The sequence below is a fragment of the Engraulis encrasicolus genome, chromosome 10 (genome assembly GCF_034702125.1).
Source record: "Engraulis encrasicolus isolate BLACKSEA-1 chromosome 10, IST_EnEncr_1.0, whole genome shotgun sequence".
NCBI classification, from domain to species: domain Eukaryota; kingdom Metazoa; phylum Chordata; class Actinopteri; order Clupeiformes; family Engraulidae; genus Engraulis; species Engraulis encrasicolus.
The window spans coordinates 3005670-3026788 of NC_085866.1; positions in this window are offsets into that span (position 1 = coordinate 3005670).

Genomic DNA, 21119 nt, shown 5'->3' on the forward strand with positions numbered 1-21119 from the left:
GAGAAACACTGATCTAGACCTATCCCTTACCCTTACCATCAGTGAAGGTGTACCGCCACAGGGGGGCACCTTTGAGGCGCATGTCAAATTCTGACTCACATTGGACATCAACAACTGTAGCCTGGTCAGAGGTTGTCAGAAATGGACATGTTGGGATGATACACCATGGACCTACGTAAGTGTTGAATTAACAGTGTTGTGTTGTGCCTCCATCATTAGACAACAGGCTTTAAAAGCCTGTAAATGACAGGGCTGAGTGAGGAGGGGGGGGGTGGGTCACATGCTGGAGAGCAGGCACATTCATTATTCCCTTTTACCCATCGAGAGCTAGCTGGCAAAAGGATTCTCTCTCTGTTTCCCTCTCTCTCTCTCTCTCTCTCTCTCTCTCTCTCTCTCTCTCTCTCTCTCTCTCTCTCTTTCCCTCTCTCTCTCTTTATCTCTCTCACTCTCTCTTTCTCTCACTCTCTCTCTTTCTCTCTCTCTCTGTATCTATCGACTTGTCCATATATTTTATTCTCTTGCTCCATATATCTACGTACAGTTTATCCATATTGCCCATGCTGTGTGTGTCTGTGCACGTCTGTGTGTGTGTGTGTGTGTGTGTGTGTGTGTGTGTGTGTGTGTGTGTGTGTGGGGGTGTGTGGGGGTGTGGATGGGTGTGTATGCACATGTGCGTGCCTGCCTGCGTACATGCGTGCGTATAGGCGTGTGTACTAGGGCCAAGAGCCTTTTGCAGGGGCTCTTCCATTCTTTTCAAATCTATTTTTCATCTTTTGTCACTATTCATGTATCTCTGCAATTACCCTGGTTTGGTCTCCCCTCCTCTAGTTGGTGTGAGGGGTGGGGGGGGGTGGGTGGGGGTGAGGGAGGCTTCTGACCAGGGTTGGACTGGGACTAAAACACAGCCGGGTATATTTTGGCATAGACCAGCCCAGGGCCGTAACCAGACATTTTCAAATACCGAGTTCAAATACTGTGTGCTGTACTGCATATTGTACATTTAGAATGCTTCAAACCCTTCAGTCAAATGGGGGTGGTGTATACAGACTGAATTTATCACTGTTGATCACATATCAATTTTTACATTACTTAAAAAAGAGGACATGACCTCTGTGTCCTCAATGGTAGTTACGGCCAAGGACCAGCCTCTCACACAGCCCCCTGGTTTCTTTTCTACAGTACAGTGGTTGACTCAGTCCATGGGGTTCATTCATTAAAGCTAGGCCCATGTGCTGCACCATCTAAATGATTGGTCGGTGTCAAAGGGGGAAAAAATGTCCAGAAACAAGAGCAACAACAACAACAAAAACAACAACAAAACAACAGCATCAGCCCCAGGACTGTCGGCACACCGGGAAAATATCCTGTGTGCCAGATGACCAGACCGGCCCCACTGGGAATATGCCCTGTATGCCAGATTACCAGTCCAGCCCCACTGGGAATATGCCCTGTATGCCAGATGACCAGGCCAGCCCTGCTATGCTTCTGATAGCAGGAATAGGAGGCTGAGCTTTCAGAAATGTCAGAAATTGAGGCCGTTTTCAGCAGTGACCTCAGCTCATGACCCCATAACTCTCTTATTTCACACCGCCGTCCTGTTTGTTTCAGTTCACCTGCATGCTTTCTGGGAGATGACAGCAGGGGAAACAGCACCGAGTAAAAGCATCAGCAAATAGAGGAAGCAGAGACAAATATCCCTTTGCAGACGCTGCTGTCGCATATACGCTACTGCAGTAGACGCCGGTGGTTTTGATACATTGGTCGGTAGGCCTACTTTTGAAAAATACAAATCTTTGAACCCTGTAAAATGTAAGGCACATACTTAGTTTTGTGAAAGTGAGGTTTCCCTAGAGATCCTGTCTTTCCATCTGCCGTGTGATTACCAAGTATTGTTTCTTTTGGGGTGCCTGGCTTTGTTTGCTAGTCAGGCTACACCCTCCAAGTGACGCAACACCTTCGGCATTGCTTCTAGTCAGGCCAAGAGCAATGTAAATATCGTTTCTGATCTCTGGGAAAAATCGGGAACTCCACCCACTTTGTCTGAAACTAGTCAACCAGTAGCAAACCTATAGGGAAACGGATCCACCATGCCATTTGGGAAACGTCAATTGTTATGCTCTTGGTCAGACCAAGTCTTTAAGAGATTTGAAAGTTGATGATAATCAGGCTATTGTTTACAGTTTAGACATGATTTGTTACCTTGGTGCATCTCAACTTGTCTCCCCAAGTAAAGCGTATTAGGGTATTTTGACACCTAGTCCCTTTTCAGTGAACCAAACTCCCTTACTCACATTACATCGCATTTAGTTGACGCTTTCATTTATTCAAAGTGACTTACAGTTATTATTTTTTCAGGGTATTGGTTACAATCCCTGGAGCAATGTGGGGTTAGGTGCCTTGCTCAAGGGCACCTCAGCCATGGATGGAGATGTAGGGAGAGGTCAGGGGGGATTCGAACCTGCAACCCCCAGGCCACGGCTACTCACAAGTGTAACTGGTCAAGGTTCATAAGAGAACTGAGACCACGCCAATAAAGGTCTCAGTACGGTTCACTTCCAAGGGGTCTGGGTTTGGAGCATTCACATACTGTGTAGAAAATGCTGGGTCACCAGTCTGAGTTTGCTTACAATGGATGAAAGGGACCAAGTGTGAAAACTCTATTATTCTCCTGCTTGTTTTCCTTCACTTAATTCAATTGATTTGTGATTTGTGAATTTGAATCAGCAGAACTAACAAAAGAAGGCCAGAATAATTTCACTAATGAATTCAGTTCAACTTTGTCTATAAAGTTACATGACTTGGCTACCAGTCAATGAATGCAGGAAAATTAATGGACAAAGTTATGCAATAATGATGGACATCTGTGATGCATCAAGATCATATTGAGACATTTTCACTGAAGTCACATACAGTCTCTTCTAAGAGACAAATGATTTATGTCCATGTGTTAAGTTTAGAGATTCAAAGAATGACATCAAAATGTGGTTTCTATTAAAGCCTCAGTCTGATGCCAGACATTTCATTTAACTTTATTGTTGGTTCTTTCTGAATAGCTAAAGCATAATGAGATGTCATAGACCTAAGTAAATATCCAAATATACAGCGGCTCTATAGCTGCAAATGTTGCCTACAAAGCGTACATTCATGTCCTTTTTTATGTTTTTCTTTCATATTGGCATATTCAGCTAAGCCCCTATAATTCTGACATTCCAATCAAAGTTGGAACGCTTTTCTTTCAAAGGACACAAACTAAATGACAGTTATTTAGCACACAGGCAGTCCCATGCGTTTCATATTGGTCAGTTTAATTAAGCATTCAGTGTACTGAAGCTTATCAGAGCGCATTACCCACATGGTGAAACAACGTGGTGAAAAACAGGACAGCCTTTCAACGATTCCTCATGAAAATTTCATGAAACTTCATATGAACATGGAAAACATAGACTGGAGTTTATCAACGGATACAACACAATACAACAGTGCAATCACAGAGAGAAGTGCAGACCAAAACCTGATGACCCTTGAGCAATTTCGTCAATTTCGCTCTAAAATATTGTGTTTTGTCTAAGCGCAAACATGAGAGTGCATCTAAAATGAGAGACTGAGGTTGCCAATAAAGACAGAGAATTCATTGTCGCCATCCAGACAGATGAATGGCCATAAACATTGGAACTGGTCCTGTACTGTATTTGGCTGAGAGAAACAGACGTTCCTTGATAGGAGTTGTGTAACTCGGCTGATAAGAAGTTTACTATTGCATTTGCAAAAAAGGGATTTACTTGTCCTCGTGGAGCAGAGCACATTGCACAGCAGTAGCCAATTTAGTCTTAGGCAACTTTGATTAGAAAATACATGATGAGCATGTGTTAGCTCCAGCCATGTCCTCTTGGCCTGTCACCCACTGTTTAGACATGCTAGACCATATACAGTAAAAAATGACAAGGAAGGAAATCTCTTTCTCCTATGAACCTTTTAGGCATTTGGAAGAACCCCAATGTTTTTTTCTAAAAGGCTCTTCAGAAAACCATGGGTTCCTTCACAACTTCACAACCCTTAAAGGGACACTGTGCAAGATTTTTAGTTGTTTATTTCCAGAATTCATGCTACCCATTCACTAATATTACCTTTGAATACTTCCCACCACCATCAAATTCTAAGTATTCATTATGACTGGAAAAATTGAATTTTTCATACATGAAAAGGGGGATCTTCTCCATCTTCTCCGTAATTTTGAGTTTCCAACAATACTAGAAAATATTTGTTGATTACTTAATAAACTTTCATGTAAAGATTTCGCAATAGGCAGCCCAGTTAATGAGCAGCATAGTTGCAGTACCTTTTTTGGCCATTTCCTGCACAGTGTCCCTTTAAAGGAACAGTCCACCCTTATGTGATTTTCACATATTTGCAGTATTTCCAAGCATTATTCATGAATGTGCTTATCACTAATATTTAAGTAGTGTACATTTGATCACATTTTGTTTGCTCCCACCCGCATTGCTACGCTTAATTTGGCTATACTGCTAAACTTGGCAATGCAAACACATAGACAAACCGGCCGGTGTGTTCACTCCGTAAATCTTAGCGTTCACGAACCGGAAATTTGGTTTGCAATGCGAACTGAAAAACACTTTTTTTTCTCTCTGAATCGTGACGGCAACGTGGACGTCAGCAGGTTAATTCGGGTAACACAGTCATGTGCGTAATAGTTCATAGCCCGGTATGAAGGCGGGTAATTTGCGGATAAGCACTTTAGTGACAAACGTAACTGCTGCGGGCACTGGCACCGGCTCCGGTTGGTCTGAAAACAGTATGAGTAACTCCTACAGGTTCTCTTTTAAGTTCTTCAGAAAACCTTTGAGGTTCCTGAGGGAACTTTTATGTTTAATGTTCTTTGACTCTAATTTATTTCCTTCTTTCTTCCCTGTTTCCTTTCTTTTTGCATTTGTTAGTTTTGTGAAGCATATTGAGTTGCACCTGTGTATGAAATGCGCTATACAAATAAACTTGCCTTGCCTTGCCTTGCCTTGCCTGAGGGAATTTTTAGGTTCCCCACGAATCAGATGAGGGGTCTTTGAGGAACTCTCATTTTTTTACATTTTAGGAGGGTGACAAACAGTCTCTGTAGTCAGTCTAATTAAAATACGTAATATATTGGGGCGCTCTGTGGCACAGCATACTTGCATGCCCATTTGGACCCAGGTTCGAGTCTGGTCTTTCATGTCCCAAACTTACCCCATCTCTCTCTCTCTCTTTCTCTCTCTCTCTCTCTCTCTCTCTCTCTCTCTCTCTCTCTCTTCCTGTCATAGTCTTGACTGTCAATAAAGACACAAAAAGCCATTTAAAAAGGAATACATTTCCTACAAAAAAGGAGCTGAGAGGGATTTTGAATGTTTACAAAGGACACCAACCCAAAATGGAGACCATGAATGTGAAGAGATTACTGAACTATGATCCTGCCTTGTTGACAATGTTTGTTGTTGTCTTTTTTGTGTTTTCTGTGTAACATTTGTGATTGAATACTAACATTTGCATTGATTTGCTCATAATTGCTACTGAGCGTATAGGGGACGCTTTGTCAGCCGACACCCTTTCAGAAAACAAAATGGTGCCTCAATTGTTGTCCCTTGACAGATTATTCGATGTCTGCAGCTGAATACTCATTCCATCTACAAGAAATGGCCACCAATGCCATGATTTCTTTTCAACGCGTCACCGTTCTTTTGGAAGAAGACACACAAAAAAATACACAAAGCTCATGTTTTTCTGGTGTTTTTCAGGAAAATTGCAAGAAAGGATAGAGCCGGACCTTTACCGTAATCATGCTGGTTCGTTGTGATTGTGGGGACCTTGTGGTGGAATCCGTTATCCCTCTGGTATTCCGCCACCTCCCTCTTCAAATCATAACTAACTGGTTACCATGGCACCCGGTGCTTGTCCAATGATAGAAGCAGCATGTTCTATTTTTGCATGTTTTTTTTGTTTGGTTGGTTTTGTTTACCAGATCCATATACAATACCATACTATACCAGGTTTTCTTGTTGCATGTTTCACCACATCCGTATACGGCTCCAATGCAATACAATAACAATGCAATTTAATCACAATTTTTGCTGTGCTGATTCAACACTTAGTATAAAGAGAGTGTTGAGTTAGCGCTACAATACTCACTCTAGTAGAGTCTAGTCCTCGTCTACGCTGTATGTTTTGTTTCAGTTCAGTGAGCACTGATCGAAATAAGGTAAGAGAAAACTGAAGCAGAAGGTTTGGGCTCCATGGAAGAGCACAGTACACAGTACAGACAGAGAGAGTAGAGAGAGAGAGGTTCCATTGGCCCATTGTTTCCGGGTTCTATTATTGGGGGTGAAATCCCCCTTTAGGCAGACCTAGGCAGACCTGAGGACTGTTCTATTCAATGCTAGGAGCATTATGACACGCCCCTTTAGGCAGACCGGAACCTGGTCATGTTAGGTGCCCATAGAAACCTATTATGTTGGCATATCTCTATACTTAAAGAATCTCTGGCACAGAGTCATTTCGCAGGTGAGTGTTCCATTCCAACAGTCAACCGCCAGTCTGTCTTTTGAGGACAACCTCTGATCTTCTTGTCAAACAAGTTACCAAGAACATTCAATCGTGTAAAAAAAAAAAAAAAAGTCCTAGACAGCCAGTCGAGCAGTGAGGTGAACTGAGCTGTGCTTTGTGATTGAAGGGCAATTTTGAAAAACTCTACAGTACAGATCAGATCTGTGTCTGTCTCTTTGTGGAGGTGGTGGGAAACTCAGCATGAGCACTGTGGCGGCATTAAGGGGATTGAACAGTCAATTTTGCATGACACTGAGTCGAGAGCACAAGATATAGGGGACGAGACTCTCCCTCTCTCTCTCCCTCTCTCTCTCTCTCTCTCTTTCTCTCTTACATCTTGAGGGAATAGAGAAATCAGTAATAGGGTCCCGTCTAAAGAAAGAGTGTGTGTCAGTCAATTTTGCATGACACTGAGAGCACAAGATATAGGCACAGCCGGATTAATGCACAGGCTAGATATGGCTGCAACCTTGGGGCCCCCACCTGCCAGGGGCCCCCTGATTGGTCAAAAGTGAAAAATTGAGGAATTATGCAATATTGAAAAAAGAAAAATCTGTCGTGTTGAGCAGAGTTGGTAGACATGACACTGTCTATGTAAATTTGTAACAAAATTAGCTTTCCGGGGGGCCCCAAAGCAGCCTGTAGCCTAGGGGCCCCAGGCCATCTTAATCCGGCCCTGGATATAGGGGACGTCTCTCTCTCTCTCTCTCTCTCTCTCTCTCTCTCTCTCTCTCTCTCTCAACATCTTGAGGGAATAGAGAAATCAGTAATGGGGTCCCGTCTAAAGAGTTGGTGCCAGGTGAGGTGAACAGTATTAGAATATTATTAGAGACACCTGGGAAATGTTCTCCATCAAAGGCACTTTATGATAAGGACACTTTAGGACTGAGGACACTTTAAGCCTCTCTGTTAATGCAGCGATTCTCAAAGTGGGGTCCAGGGACCACTGGTGGTCCGCACGACAGAGCTCAGGTGGTCCATGAGGGGATTTCTACTTTTCTAAGACAAGCTAGCAGTATAGGCTAGATTTGTGACATTATTACAAAGCTTAATATAGCCAACACACACAATAATAAGACAGGCTTGTAAATGTGAATTCAAAGTAAGAGATCTGCATCGAAATTAGCACTGTCAAATGAGTCAATTCAGTTGAAAACATTTTTTGCGGGGAGGAGGCAAAGCGGTAGCCAGGCAGTGTCCTCCTAGTGACGTAACACTTTCAGCGTTGCTACCAGTCAGGTCAAGAGAAATGCAAGTACTTTCTGAGCTCTCAAAAAATCCTCTTCCTCCCATTTTGTCGGGAAGCAAACAGCCAATAGCAAACCAAGGGAGTCGGGTCAGCCATGGCGTTTAGGAAATGTTAATTCTTATGCTCTTGGTCAGATCAAGTCTCGAAGAGATTTGAAAGTCTACGATAATCAGGCTAGCAAAGTGGTCCTCCTCGGACTGAAAAAGTTTGAGAAATGCTGAGCTAATGCCAGGCGTGTAATGCACAGCCAGGCCTGTCACAACCAGGAAGGCAAACTAGGCAATTGCCTAGGGCCCCAATGTGAAAAGGGGGGCCCCAAGGTAAGGACTTGTTATGTACTTGTATGCAAATGATGGCAATGACAACTTAGGCAAGGCAAGGCAAGGCAAGGCAAGGCAAGGCAAGTTTATTTATACAGCGCATTTCATACACAGGTGCAACTCAATGTGCTTCACAAAGTTAACAAATGTAAATGAAAGGAAACAGGGAAGAAACTTAGTAAGTGAGGCGAAACCTCCCTAAATTCAATGACTGAAAAGTGCAATGATACTGCCATCAAAATATCTCTCTCTCTTGAGGGGAAGTCATTAAAAAAGGGGCCCCAAGTCTCTCTTTGCCTAGGCCCCCCAAATACCTTGAAACGGGCCTGTGCACAGCTGTACTGCTGATCATCTCTTGTTCACCAGCTCTTGTCAGAAAAGAGCTACGTCAGTGATTACCTTCAAACCCCTACAGACCTGGAGGAGCTGTCTGATCACATAGCCCGTGCTTGAGGTGTTTTAATTTAACTCCGTTATTGGACTGAAACGCTTGTAATATAGACAAAGCACAGCAGGTGATGCCACTGTGAAGACATATTACAGATACATTATTTTCCAAGTGAACTTTCTGATATGATTTTGAATGCTAAAACATTTTCAACTGCATACTTACTTAGCGAAGAATGTTGTTGACACTGATGCCCCAAATGTCACTTGAGTCACATTCAGGCACTTTATTTTTGACAATATGTGGTGTTGAAATAACATCAACTTCCATAATATGCGTGTTTGTGCATGCATGTATGTATGTGCGTGTGCGCGTATGCGGGCGTGTGTGTGCGTGCGTGCACGTGCGTGCTTGTGTGTAGGCTGGCTGGTTGATGGGCTTGTATTGAGAGGCACACAGTTCATATGTGAAAGATTGCACTTGAGAAGACTAATACGCCGTCTGGCATTCAGTTCCCGTCCCCCGCCACCCTGCTGCCCCCGTCCCCCGCCACCCCTCCTGCCATGGCCGTAACTACCATTGAGGACACAGAGGTCATGTCCTCTGTACTTGTTTTTTTCAGAAATATAAAATGTACCTATAATGAAAATCGATGCATGATCAACATAAAATAAATTAATAAATAAATTCAGTCTGTATACACCACCCCCATTTATCCTCAAGGCAGTGATTAATGAAAATGAACTTAAGAGTTTAACTGAAGAGTTTGAAGCATTCTAAATGTACAGTATGCAGTACAGCATGCAGTATTTGACCTCAGTATTTCAAAATGTCTCGTTACGGCCCGGCTTCCTGCCACTTTACCAGGAAACATTTTCCTCTGCTGACCTCGAGCCGAGCGAGTGCAGCCGTATGCAGGGCCGGATTAACACACAGGCTAGATATGGCTGCAGCCTCCGAGCCCCCCCCCCGCCATCTGCCAAGGGGCCCCCTGATTGTGGAAGAAGTGCAAAAGTGGAAAAAATGCATCGTGACAGGATGTGATATTGAAAAATTCAAGTGTCGTGTTGAGTACAGTTGGTAGACATGTTATCCTTAATTATGACATTGTTCATGTAAATTTGTCACAATATTTGCCTTCTGGGGGGGGGTGGGGGGGGGCACAGCAATCTGTGGCCTAGGGGCCCCAGGCCATCTTAATCCGGCCCTGGCAGTGCAGTGCGTTCCACAGTCAAGGCTCCCCTCCTTCCTCTTCCTCTTCCTCAGGCATGATGAGGCACTCAGCAGCGGCCTAATTGCCTCCATGGGGCCGGGGATGGGATGGGTCTTGCCTTGGCGTTCACGGCCCAGCGCTCTGTCTTACTCTGGAGCTCGCTACGCTAGGCAACGCGGCCCTCCTCTCCTCTCCCTCCCCGGCCTCCTCTCCCTCTCCCTCTCCTCTCCCTCTCCTCTCCTATGCATCCCTCCTCTTCTGCATCCCTCCACTCCTCTCCCTCTCCCTGGCCTCTTCTCCCATGTCCCTCCTCTCCCCTTCCCTCTCCCCGGTCTCCTCACCACTCCTCTCCCACGTTCCTCCTCTCCCTCTCCCCGGCCTCCTCTCCCACGTCCCTCCTCTCCTCTCCTCTCCTCTCCTCTCCTCTCCTCTCCTCTCCTCTCCTCTCCTCTCCCTGGCCTCCTCTCCCACGTCCCTCTTCTCCCTCTCCCTCTCCCTCTCCCCGGCCTCCTCTCCTCTCCTGTCAGCCCCACACTCTCCTATGCATCCCTCCTCTATGCGTCTCTCCCCTCCCTCTACCCGGCCTCCTCTCCTCTCCCTCTCCCCGGCCTCCTCTCCTCTCCTCTTCTGTCAGCCTCACACTTTCAAACTTGCTCTGTTCTTGGTGACCCATGCTAAACGCTGCTGCTGCTTATTAAGGAGGGAGAAGAGAAGAGAAGAGAAGAGAAGAGAAGAGAAGAGAAGAGAAGAGAGGAGAGGAGAGGAGAGGAGAAGAGAAGAGAAGAGAAGAGAAGAGAAGAGAAGAGAAGAGAAGAGAAGAGAAGAGAAGAGAAGAGAAGAGAAGAGAAGAGAAGAGAAGAGTGTAGGGGTGGTGCAGCTGATTCCAGATAATGTGTTGATGAGGCTGCTTTTCTCTCCTCAGTCCGATGGGTTTTATCGATAACGCAGCTCGTTTTTGTCATTAAATGAGTAATAGGGAAATGTTTTCCTCCTCTGCACAATCAATAGCAAGAGTTGTCTTGTCTTTAAACTCTTTTCTGTCTTCCACATAACAATAGGGGAAACTTGTCCGATAGATTTAGACTGTTTTTTGTTTTATTTCGAAGACACTACAGTCACACGGCTGTAAAATAAATGAAAGAGAAAAAATTCTACTTAAATTAATGTATTATGGGGAGCGAGAGCAAGGGGCGTGTACTGTGCATGCCGAAATCAGAGAGGATCACGCTCTTGCAGTAGGTTACCATGGCAACAAGTATAGACTATGTCATAGTTTGAAAAGCACAGCAATCCATTTTGAGGAAGGGCACGGCAAAGACAGAAAGAAAGTTTTTCGGTAACCTGGCATGCAGTAGCCTAGCTCGATCTCAAAATAAGATTTGTTTTTTTCCACTTTTCACACTTTATTTGCAACTTGTATCAAAATGGATGTGGACATGTGAGGGAGCAAATGATGCCTGGTGTCACCTTTGATTTCCAGTCTTATTTCCAGTCAGAACAGAAGGCAGCTTTTTTTCTCTGAGTTGTAGGCAAGACAACAACATCCAGCCAAAGAAGAAAAAGACAGAAGCATCTGCTCCAGTGTGTTTGTGCGTGTGCTGTGACAGCAAGATCGGACTTGTGGTTGACTGATAGTGGCATGTGTCATAGGATCGGCACTGCCCTCACCATCTGATTCGATCACGATTCGGGAGGTAGCGATTTGATTCGATTCGATTCTATGCGATCCGATCCGATCCGATTCAATTCTACAATGCATTGCAATGCATTACATTTCTACTGAAAGCAAAGCAAATGTTTAATCAGTCATGGTGAGGCAATACAAGTAGTCAGATACTGAGCAACAATTTATTGGCTGTTTTCTGCATCAGTCTTTACCAGTCTTGCAATGTTTTGAAGTGCTTTTGTTTAATTTAACATTCATTTGCTCCCGAAATATCCATGGAAGTAATTGAAACTTAAAAAAATTGCCAGGTCGATTCTGGAACTTGCCGGATGGATTCTGGATCGTCCATGCCCCGCACTGGATTGCATCGCCGAATCGATCATTGTTGACACCACTAATGTGTCAACCAGTGGTGTAGTGTATACGTAGAACGTGGGTATATGGAGTATACCCACTTCTAAATTTAAGGGATTTCAGTATACCCACTTAAAATGTATTGATCCATTGTTTTGAATAGCACAAATATTTACAGTATACACACTTCAAAAAATGCTCAAATATACAGTATACCTACCATTAAAAAGTAGACTACACCACTGGTGTCAACATGCACCTGTTACTATGCTTCTTTAAAATAAGGTCTACGCTTCATGTACTCCATCAATTGCATCTCGTTAGGTTTTGGGTTATTGACGTTTTTGATAATGTAAGATACCATTGTAACCATCAGCTTTCAGGATGTACATATGTCTTGTTACCAAGCTAAATTGATTTCCTGTTATTAATGTTGAAAAGAAGTAAAAAATGAAATCAGCTGTGGGATGCTGCATCTTACAAATCTAAATGGATTCCAGCCCCTACCAAGATTTGTGTAATTTTGAAGTGTATTCTCTTTTCAGACCTCTCTGTCTCTCTGTAAAGAAAAATATCGACAACCAATATTCTCAGACCTCCGTGTCTCTCTCTGTGAAGGACAATATTGGCAACCTTCGATGTATATTTTTCCTCAAGTTTGTTGAATGCCCACAATGTATGTGACGGTGCATAGTTCTTCTCAGCTATTTCATCTTAAAAACAAAGGCCCACCATTCCACAAACATGCAACAGCTGCCACTCCAGCTAGAGCAGTGATTCTCAAAGTGTGGTCCGGGGACCACTAATGGTCCGTGACAGAGCTCATGTGGTCCGAGAGGGGACTTCTATTTTACCAAGACAAGCTAGCAGTAAGCTATATTTGTAACATCATTACAAAGCTAAACATAGCATTTTCACTACAGTAAGGCTTGTGAATGTGGATTAAAAAGTAAGTGATCTGCATCGAAATTAGCAGTGTCAAATTAGCACCCATCAACTGTCAATTCAGTTGACAGGTGGTCCCTGAACCTATTTGGGGGGACAAAGTGGTCCTCGGCCTGAAAAAGTTTGAGAAACAGAGATATGAAATACAGTAGGCCTATATTTAGTTAAACAAGACAAGAAAGCCCCTGTGCTCCACTTTAAATATCTAGCCTATACAGTGGCATCAGTCTCTCCTCAAGTACTTTACATAGGCCCACATGTAAGCCCCTTGCTTTCTGTGGGGTTTCCCTAGGGCCCCTACCAAATCTGTCCTCCATAGGGGCCCCAACTGTCACACCAGTCGCGATAAACAAACAAAAAAATGGCCTGGATCTTAATTTGCTTCTTATGTAAAGTAATCGAAGATAACAAATCACTAAAATAGCACCAAAACACGGAATTGTATGTCTATACAATTATTTTAAAGTGCCCCATGTTTATAGTTCACCTAGGGCCCCAAAATGGCTAGATCTGCCCCTGGTGTTAATCTATTGGTAAACACATACATGCTGGACAGTTGAAACAGTAGTAGCTGTAGCTCCCTCTCAAATATGAATCTAATTAAGTTTGTGTTGGTTTTTAGCCTGTGCAGCTAGTCATTAAATTTCAATCTCTTCAGAGTTTGAGTGAACGGGGGGAACAGGGGCATTTCACAAAAATCTGTCAAAAAATATTTAAGGTTTATGATTTTAATATGCACATTAGTATTCACCTGAAAGATCACTGGGGGGTTTTGTAAAACTGAAAGATTAAGCTCTCCAAACAAAGATGGACCATCCACCAAGATCTGATATTTGGTGGGGGGGGGGGGGGGGATCCTTTTCGTTTTTCGGGTTCACAAAAACAGACAGTGTAAAACTGAAAGCCTGACCTTTCTAAGAACCTCACTGAGGGGAGCGTTTTCCTGTGAGCTGAGCTCTCTGCATCTCTGCCCTGAGGGCAGGACTGGCTGGCTGGCTGGGGTTCGGGGTTGCAGACTGGAATAAAGACATTTCACCATCGCCCATCTCATCCCATCTAATCACATGTGAACGAATCCTGAATCCCCGGGGTCAGAATAATTCCTACAGGGCGGAGCGGCAATGGAGGATGCAATGGAATCTTATGGCTTTAGAAATTTAGTTATGAAAAATAAGAATTCCCAGTTGCACTATATAGGCTACGTATTCTGACGATCCACTGAATGTGAGTCAAATCTCTTTGATGTATATCGCTGGCTATGATTATGTGCTTGTTTGTTAGTCGCTTTGGTTAGTGTCTGCCAAATGCAATGTAATGTAATGTAATGTAATGTAATGTAATGTAATGTAATGTAATAATGTATGAGCAACTATAATATGTGAGCAACTGTCTGGATGTTTGTTGTGCAGAGTTCACTGTGAAAAGTACAGACATGGTTTTTTTTTGTTTTTTTTTGTTTTTTTACTTCATTAGGCAATAATGAATGGTTGACTTTCATAGCACAAGCTTGGTGACACACTTAAGATGCGTATTTGTTCTGTCTGTGCGATGTGATGCTTATTACGTGTAAAAACACAAATTGCTTCTATTCACTTATTTGGCAAAAAGGAAAGTCCTCACATACACCTACACGTAGGCTGCTACTTCAACTGTTGTAAATCGGTGATTTCAAAATTGTCATTTTCACAGTAAGAGTTGAAAATGCCTTTACATAAAATTTTGAATATTCCAGGCTAGCCTTAGGGGGTAATGATGAAGATGAAAAAGAAACAGTGTGTGTGTGTGTGTGAGAGAGAGAGAGAGAGAGAGAGAGAGAGAGAGAGAGAGAGAGAGAGAGAGAGAGAGAGAGAGAGAGAGAGAGAGAGAGAGAGAGAGAGACACACACACAGAGAGGGATAGACAGAAGCAGAGAGAGAGACAGCAAGAGAGAGACAGCAAGATATAGAGACAGTGAGACAGACAGACAGACAGAAAGGAGCGAGAGCGTGAGAGAGATGGAGAGAGACAAAGAGAAAGGAAAGAGAGAAAGGAGACAGAGAGTGTTTTCTACTTGTGTCTCCTGCCGCGTGTCTCCGGCTGGTGGTGTGGTGTATTGATTGGAGCTTCTCATCAGGCCTGCAGTGTGTCTGGGACCCCCCTGTGGCACTCGGGAGCGGAGGGATGAACCTAATCAGGAGAGCAGAGGAGAGGAGAGGAGAGGAGAGGAGAGGAGAGGAGAGGAGAGGAGAGGAGAGGAGAGGAGAGGAGATGGGAGGAGAGGAGAGGAGAGGAGAGGACAGGAGAGTGGAGGAGAGGAGAGGAGAAGAGAGGAGAGCAGAGGAGAGTGGAGAGGAGAGGAGAGGAGAGGAGAGGAGAGGAGAGGAGAGGAGAGGAGAGGAGAGGAGGAGAGGAAAGGATAGGTGGAGAGGAGGAGAGGAGAGGAGAGGATACGAGAGGAGAGGAGGGGAGAGTGGAGGAGAGGAGAGGAGAGGAGAGGAGAGGAGAGGAGAGGAGGAGGAGAGATGGAGGAGAGGAGAGGAGAGGAGAGAGGAGAGAGGAGAGGAGGGGAGAGGAGAGGAGAGGAGAGGAGAGGAGAGGAAAGGAGAGGAGAAGAGGAGAGGAGAGGAAAGGAGAAGAGAGGAGAGGAGAGGAGAGGAGAAGAGGAGAGGAGAGGAGAGGAGAAGAGGAGAGGAGAGGAGAAGAGAGGAGAGGAGAGGAGAGGAGAGGAGAGGAGGAGAGGAGAGGGTGAAAGAGGAGAGGAGAGGAGAGGAGAGAGGAGAGGAGAAGAGGAGGAGAGGAGAGATGAGAGAGGAGAGGAGAGGAGAGGAGAGGAGAGGAGAGGAGGAGATGAGATGAGAGGAGAGGAGAGGAGAGGAGAGGAGGGGAGGAAAGGAAAGGAAAGGAAAGGAGAGGAGAGGAGAGGAGAGGAGAGGAGAGGAGAGGAGAGGAGAGGAGAGGAGAGGAGAGGAGAGGAGAGGAGAGGAGAGGAGAGGAGAGGAGAGGAAAGGAAAGGAGAGGACCGGAGGGATGAACCTAATCAGGAGAGGAGAAGAGAGAAGAGGAGAGGAGAGGAAAAGAGGAGAGGAGAGGAGAGGAGAGGAGGGGAGAGGAGAGGATAAGAGAGGAGAGGAGGGGAGAGGAGAGGAGAGGAGAGGAGAGGAGAGGAGAGGAGAGGAGAGGAAAAGGGAGAAGATAGGAGAGGAGAGGAGAATGGAGGAGATGAGAGGAGAGATGACGGTAGAGGAGAAGAGAGGAGAAGAGAGTAGAGAAGAAGACAGCTCTGATTACTCTTCAGAGCACAGAGAGAGAGGTGCTATTTGAGAGAGCTGTTATTTGTGGAAATGCATCTCCACTGATAATGCACTGTGCAATAACCTTTACATTTGCAACTATGTTATCTGCTGTCGTCTCTCAGGCTTACATGATGGACATAACCATGATTCAAATTCACATTGCATTTTTTTTATTGCTACAGAACATTTTAAGGCTCGTAGAGACAATGCTGCAGTGCACTAACCTTTGCATTCGCAACTATCTGTATCTCTGCCTTTTGTCTTACAGCCTTAAATGATGGACATAGCCATGATTTAAATTTCTAATGCATATTTCGCTTTGCTACAGACCATTTTTAAACCCTTCCAGTGGTGTTATCTGGAGAAGAGATAGCCTACCACACTGCCAAGACAATGCATAGTGCGCTTACCTTAACATTTGAAACTTTTTCATTTTCCGGCATTATCTCTCAACCTTAAATGATGACCAAGATTTAAATTTTGGAACAAATTGTTTATAGCTACAGCAGGCAACTTTTATTAAACCTCAAAATGGCGCCGTCTGTAGGAAAAGCTGCAAGATTTCCGATAGAAGCAGACACTGAGTAGGACTCCATGGGCCCCTGGGCCAGACAACAAGAATGGGGCCCCCCTCCCTCCACTCCATGGGCCCCTGGGCCAGACAACAAGAATACCCCCCCCCCCCCCCCCCCCCCCCCCCCCACCTCCATGGGCCCCTGGGCCTGACAACAAGAATACCCCCCCCCCACTCCCTTCATGGGCCCCTGGGCCAGACAACAAGAATGGGCCCCCCCTCCACTCACCCCCCCACCCCCTGCACCCCCAGACAACCCCCTGGGCCCCCAGACAAGAACAAGCACCCCCCTCCACTCCCTTCATGGGCCCCTGGGCCAGACAACAAGAATGGGGCCCCCCACCTCCATGGGCCCCTGGACCAGACAACAAGAATGCACCCCCCTCCCTCCATGGGCCCCTGGGCCAGACAACAAGAATGGTTCTCCCCCGAGACACTGTGAAAATACAGTAGCTAAAGTGCACTTTAACACAACATGAGGACACAAATATAGACCAAGTGGGGCTGGGGATGGGGGTGGGGGTGATGGTTGCTGTGGCGCAGCACGCTAAGCCCCTCACACCTGAGCTTGCATGCCCATGGGGACACAGGTTCGAGTCCAGCCTGTCATATCTCAATCCTACCCCGTCTCTCTCTCGCTCTCTGCATCTCCATCTCCGTCTCCATCTTCGACTGTCCTGTCTGATTAAAGGGTAAAATGCCCCCCCCCCCCCAAAAAAAAAAAACAAATGCTATTTTTATTTTTTTTACAAATTATGTGGTTTTTTGTGTGGTATGGAGGCTTGGGCCTCAGGGCCTCCTCGGCTCTTGGGCCCCTGGGCCTGGGCCCGGTAGGCCCGTACAGTAATCTGTCCTTGGAGAGAAGGAAGAAGGAAAAGCTCTCACTGTGTCATATGTGGAAGGAAAAGCTCTCTCTGTGTCATATGTAGAAGGAAAAGCTCTCACTGTGTCATATGTAGAAGGAAAAGCTCTCACTGTGTCAGACCCGGCTGCAGAACCTAATTTGTTGCATATTAATGACCATATCAGCATGTTTAGGTGAATAGGCCCAGGGGGGATGCCCTCCAATGCCCCCCCGTGGCACCGGCCCTGCACTGTGTCATATGAGGAAGGAAGAGTTCTCACTGTGTCATATGTAGAAGGAAAAGCTCTCTCTCAAAGAAGATGTATCTAACAAGAAGCGTCATTTTGTTTCTTTTCCGGTATCCACTTTATGTCGGGTTTAGGAGACCTTCGGTTAGGAGACCTTCGGAGTCCTGAGGTTGAGAATCAATGAAGTCCCCTTAGCGCTGTAGATGGCGATAGCGCACGTCTTGGGCAAACACCACGAAAAGAGAAGAAGAAGGAGGGGACAACGCCCCCTTAGGAGACCCAACTTGAGCACACGCTTTTGCATTGAGTGGGCGGGTTTTGCGTTATCTTGCTCTTATCCAGTATGTTTGTCTCACTGTGTCATATGTAGAAGGAAAAGCTCTCACTGTGTCATATGTGGAAGGAAAAGCTCTCTCTGTGTCATATGTAGAAGGAAAAGCTCTCACTGTGTCATATGTAGAAGGAAAAGCTCTCTCTGTGTCATATGTAGAAGGAAAAGCTCTCTCTGTGTCATATGTAGAAGGAAAAGCTCTCTCTGTGTCATATGTAGAAGGAGCTCTCTCTGGTTCATATGCCAGTTTGCTCAACAGGAACCAAATGGGGTCTGAAAATCCAGACAAGATGCTGTGAACACAGGTGTTCACACACACACACACACACACACACACACACACACACACACAAAATATCTCCTCTCTCTCTCTCTCTCTCACTTGCACACACACACACACACACACACACACACACACACACACACACACACACACACACACACACACACACACACACACACACACACACACACACACACACACACACACACACACACACACACACACACGCTAAAAGCTTCTTGTACCCGCTGATGACAGTGCCTCATAGGAAGGTCATGGACAATAACAATCACTTTCTCTCATTACTTTGCTGCATCAAAATTTGAGGCGAGGAGGAAGAGAGGAGACAGACGAAGAAGAGGGGGAAGAAAAGGAAAATAGCACACAAGAAAAAGAGAGATGGAGTGGAATGGGGGGAGGTGGTGAATGTAAAGAACCCTGTACCTCTCCACTCTCTCTCTCTCTCTCTCTCTCTCTCTCTCTCTCTCTCTCTCTCCCCTTCTCTCCAGTATGTCTGTTTATCTCTCTCCCCAATTTCTCTCCCTCCCTCTCTCGACCACTCTCTCCATCCCTGGCCACCTTTTCTCGACTCTCATTTATTTCAATTTGTCATGCTTTGCTCTCCTCCCACAGAGAAAGAGCGAGGGAGTGAGTGAGAAAGAGAGATGGAGAGAGAGAGAGAGAGAGAGAGAGAGAGAAAGAGAGAAGGAGAGAGAGAGAGGAGAGAGAAGGAGAAAGAGGAGAGAGGGAGAAAGAGGAGAGACCGGAGAGAGGGAGAGAGAAGAGAGAAGGGGAGAGAGAGAAGGAGAGACAGAAAGCAGGGAGAGGCTGTGCTGGCAGCAAGACGAGAGATGGGGAGTAAAATTGCTATCTCCGCTGCTCTCCTCTCCTCTCCGCTCCTCTTCGCTCGGAGGCGAGGTGCGGCGTAATGAAACATTGAGATGCGAGGGGAGCCGTGCCTCTGCATTAATGTCTGCCATGAAGGGAGATGGCTTTTGGCACCTAGCCCACTCTACCTAATATCCCTTTAATCCAGGTCAAAGTGGGACACTTCTTCTTGCTAATCAGTGCTGGCACTTTCTTCTGGAGGGGTGGGGGGTGCCGGGGGGGGGGGGTCGTATTATAGGGCTGGAGAGGGCTTGGCTTGGCTTGGCTGGGGGTGGGGGGTGGATTGGTGACGGGTGGGGGGGGTGTATTACAGGGCTGGAGGGGGATTGGCTGGGGGGGTGGGGTCTGTATTAGGGCAGTGGGAGAGACGGTGCATCGTTTTTTTTTTTTTTGGGGGGGGGGGTACAAAGCAAATGGTCTCAACTTGAAAGTGTGTGTTTGTGTGTGTGTGTGTGTGTGTGTGTGTGTGTGTGTGTGTGTGTGTGTGTGTGTGTGTGTGTGTGTGTGTGTGTGTGTGTGTGTGTGTGTGTGTGTGTGTGTGTGTGTGTGAGGGGTGTGTGTGTGTGTGTGTGTGTGTGTGTGAGGGTTGTGTGTGGAGGTGTGTGTGTGTGTGTGTGTGTGTGTGTGTGTTGTGTGTGTGCGTGCGTGCGTGCGTGCGTGTGTGCGTGTGTGTGTGTGTGTGTGTGTGTGTGTGTGTGTGTGTGTGTGTGCGTGTGAGGGTATGGGGGGGAGATGTGAGAGAAAGTCAAACAGAAATTGGATAAAATGACAGGTTGCGTCAGGTAGGTAGGTGCTCTGCAATGACTGAAATGACTGTGTGGACTAATGTCACAGAATGAATGACTAAACATTAAGAATGACATTCTCATTATATTTGTCACTAAAGTGGGAAGTTTGTTCAGTTGATAATCTTGAAATTCAAGAAAGATGGTGTACTTTTTTTTTTTTAAATCCACAATGTTGGTATTGCTTAATTCCAGTTGCACAAAAGTGCTTTTTACATTAATAATAGTTTTAATGGTGCCAACACCATACCACATTTTTATCCTCAGTCCATGAATATAGCTTAACCCCTTAAGACACAGCATTATAAATCAGCTGTTACCAGAATGGCAATGACCAAGTCGTGATGTTGTATTACTAAAGGCCCCGTGCACTGTCATAGTAGAGTAGTACTATAGTAGTTAACTTTCAATGTCTATTACAGCGTGCCACAGGAGGTACGGCGTGCACATTGAGAGTAAATAGAATGGAGGCCAAAATTCTATTTCATTGTTGAAGCCAAGTTGGAGCCAAGGTTGGACCCAAAAAGACCAAAAAATGGCCAAATCCCATTCATTCCTATGAGAGACATAAAACCCTGTATCTCCCTTAAATGCCACTCCAGGGGGATCATTTTTCGCTCAACTAGTAGGTCCCCTTGCTCTCCAACTTACCAGGGTGGTGATTTTTTGTGGTGATGTTTTATTTTAGAGAGATATTAAAAGTTAAATTGACCAATGAGCATCAGAACATGGTTTGATTGACCGTTAGAAGTCTTGTTGTTGTCCAATCAGCACCTGCGTTTGGCGTTGCTAAGGTGGAATGTAAGTTGGAATGTTCCCAAATCTGGCTTCAAAGCGTTGAATGGCAAATAGCGTTGATTTGGCGTCCATTCTATTTACTGTCAATGGGCGTGCATTAAGGGGTTAAGACAACCAATAGACGCTAAAGAGGCATGGGTCTGAGTGATTTATTTATTGTCCTGGAACGGCATCAAATGTAGTGCCAAAAATGTAGGCTATCAAAAGAAATGTATGGAGTATTCTCTGAAAATGTTCACGTGGCATTGTGAAGTAAATAAAAGATCAGTCTCTCAAGGTGCACCTCTCCGATAAACAGGATTTCTAATGAATGGCTTGTTAACCACTTACACTTTTTGTCACAGACAGACACGCTCTATCTATCTGTCCAGAAGAT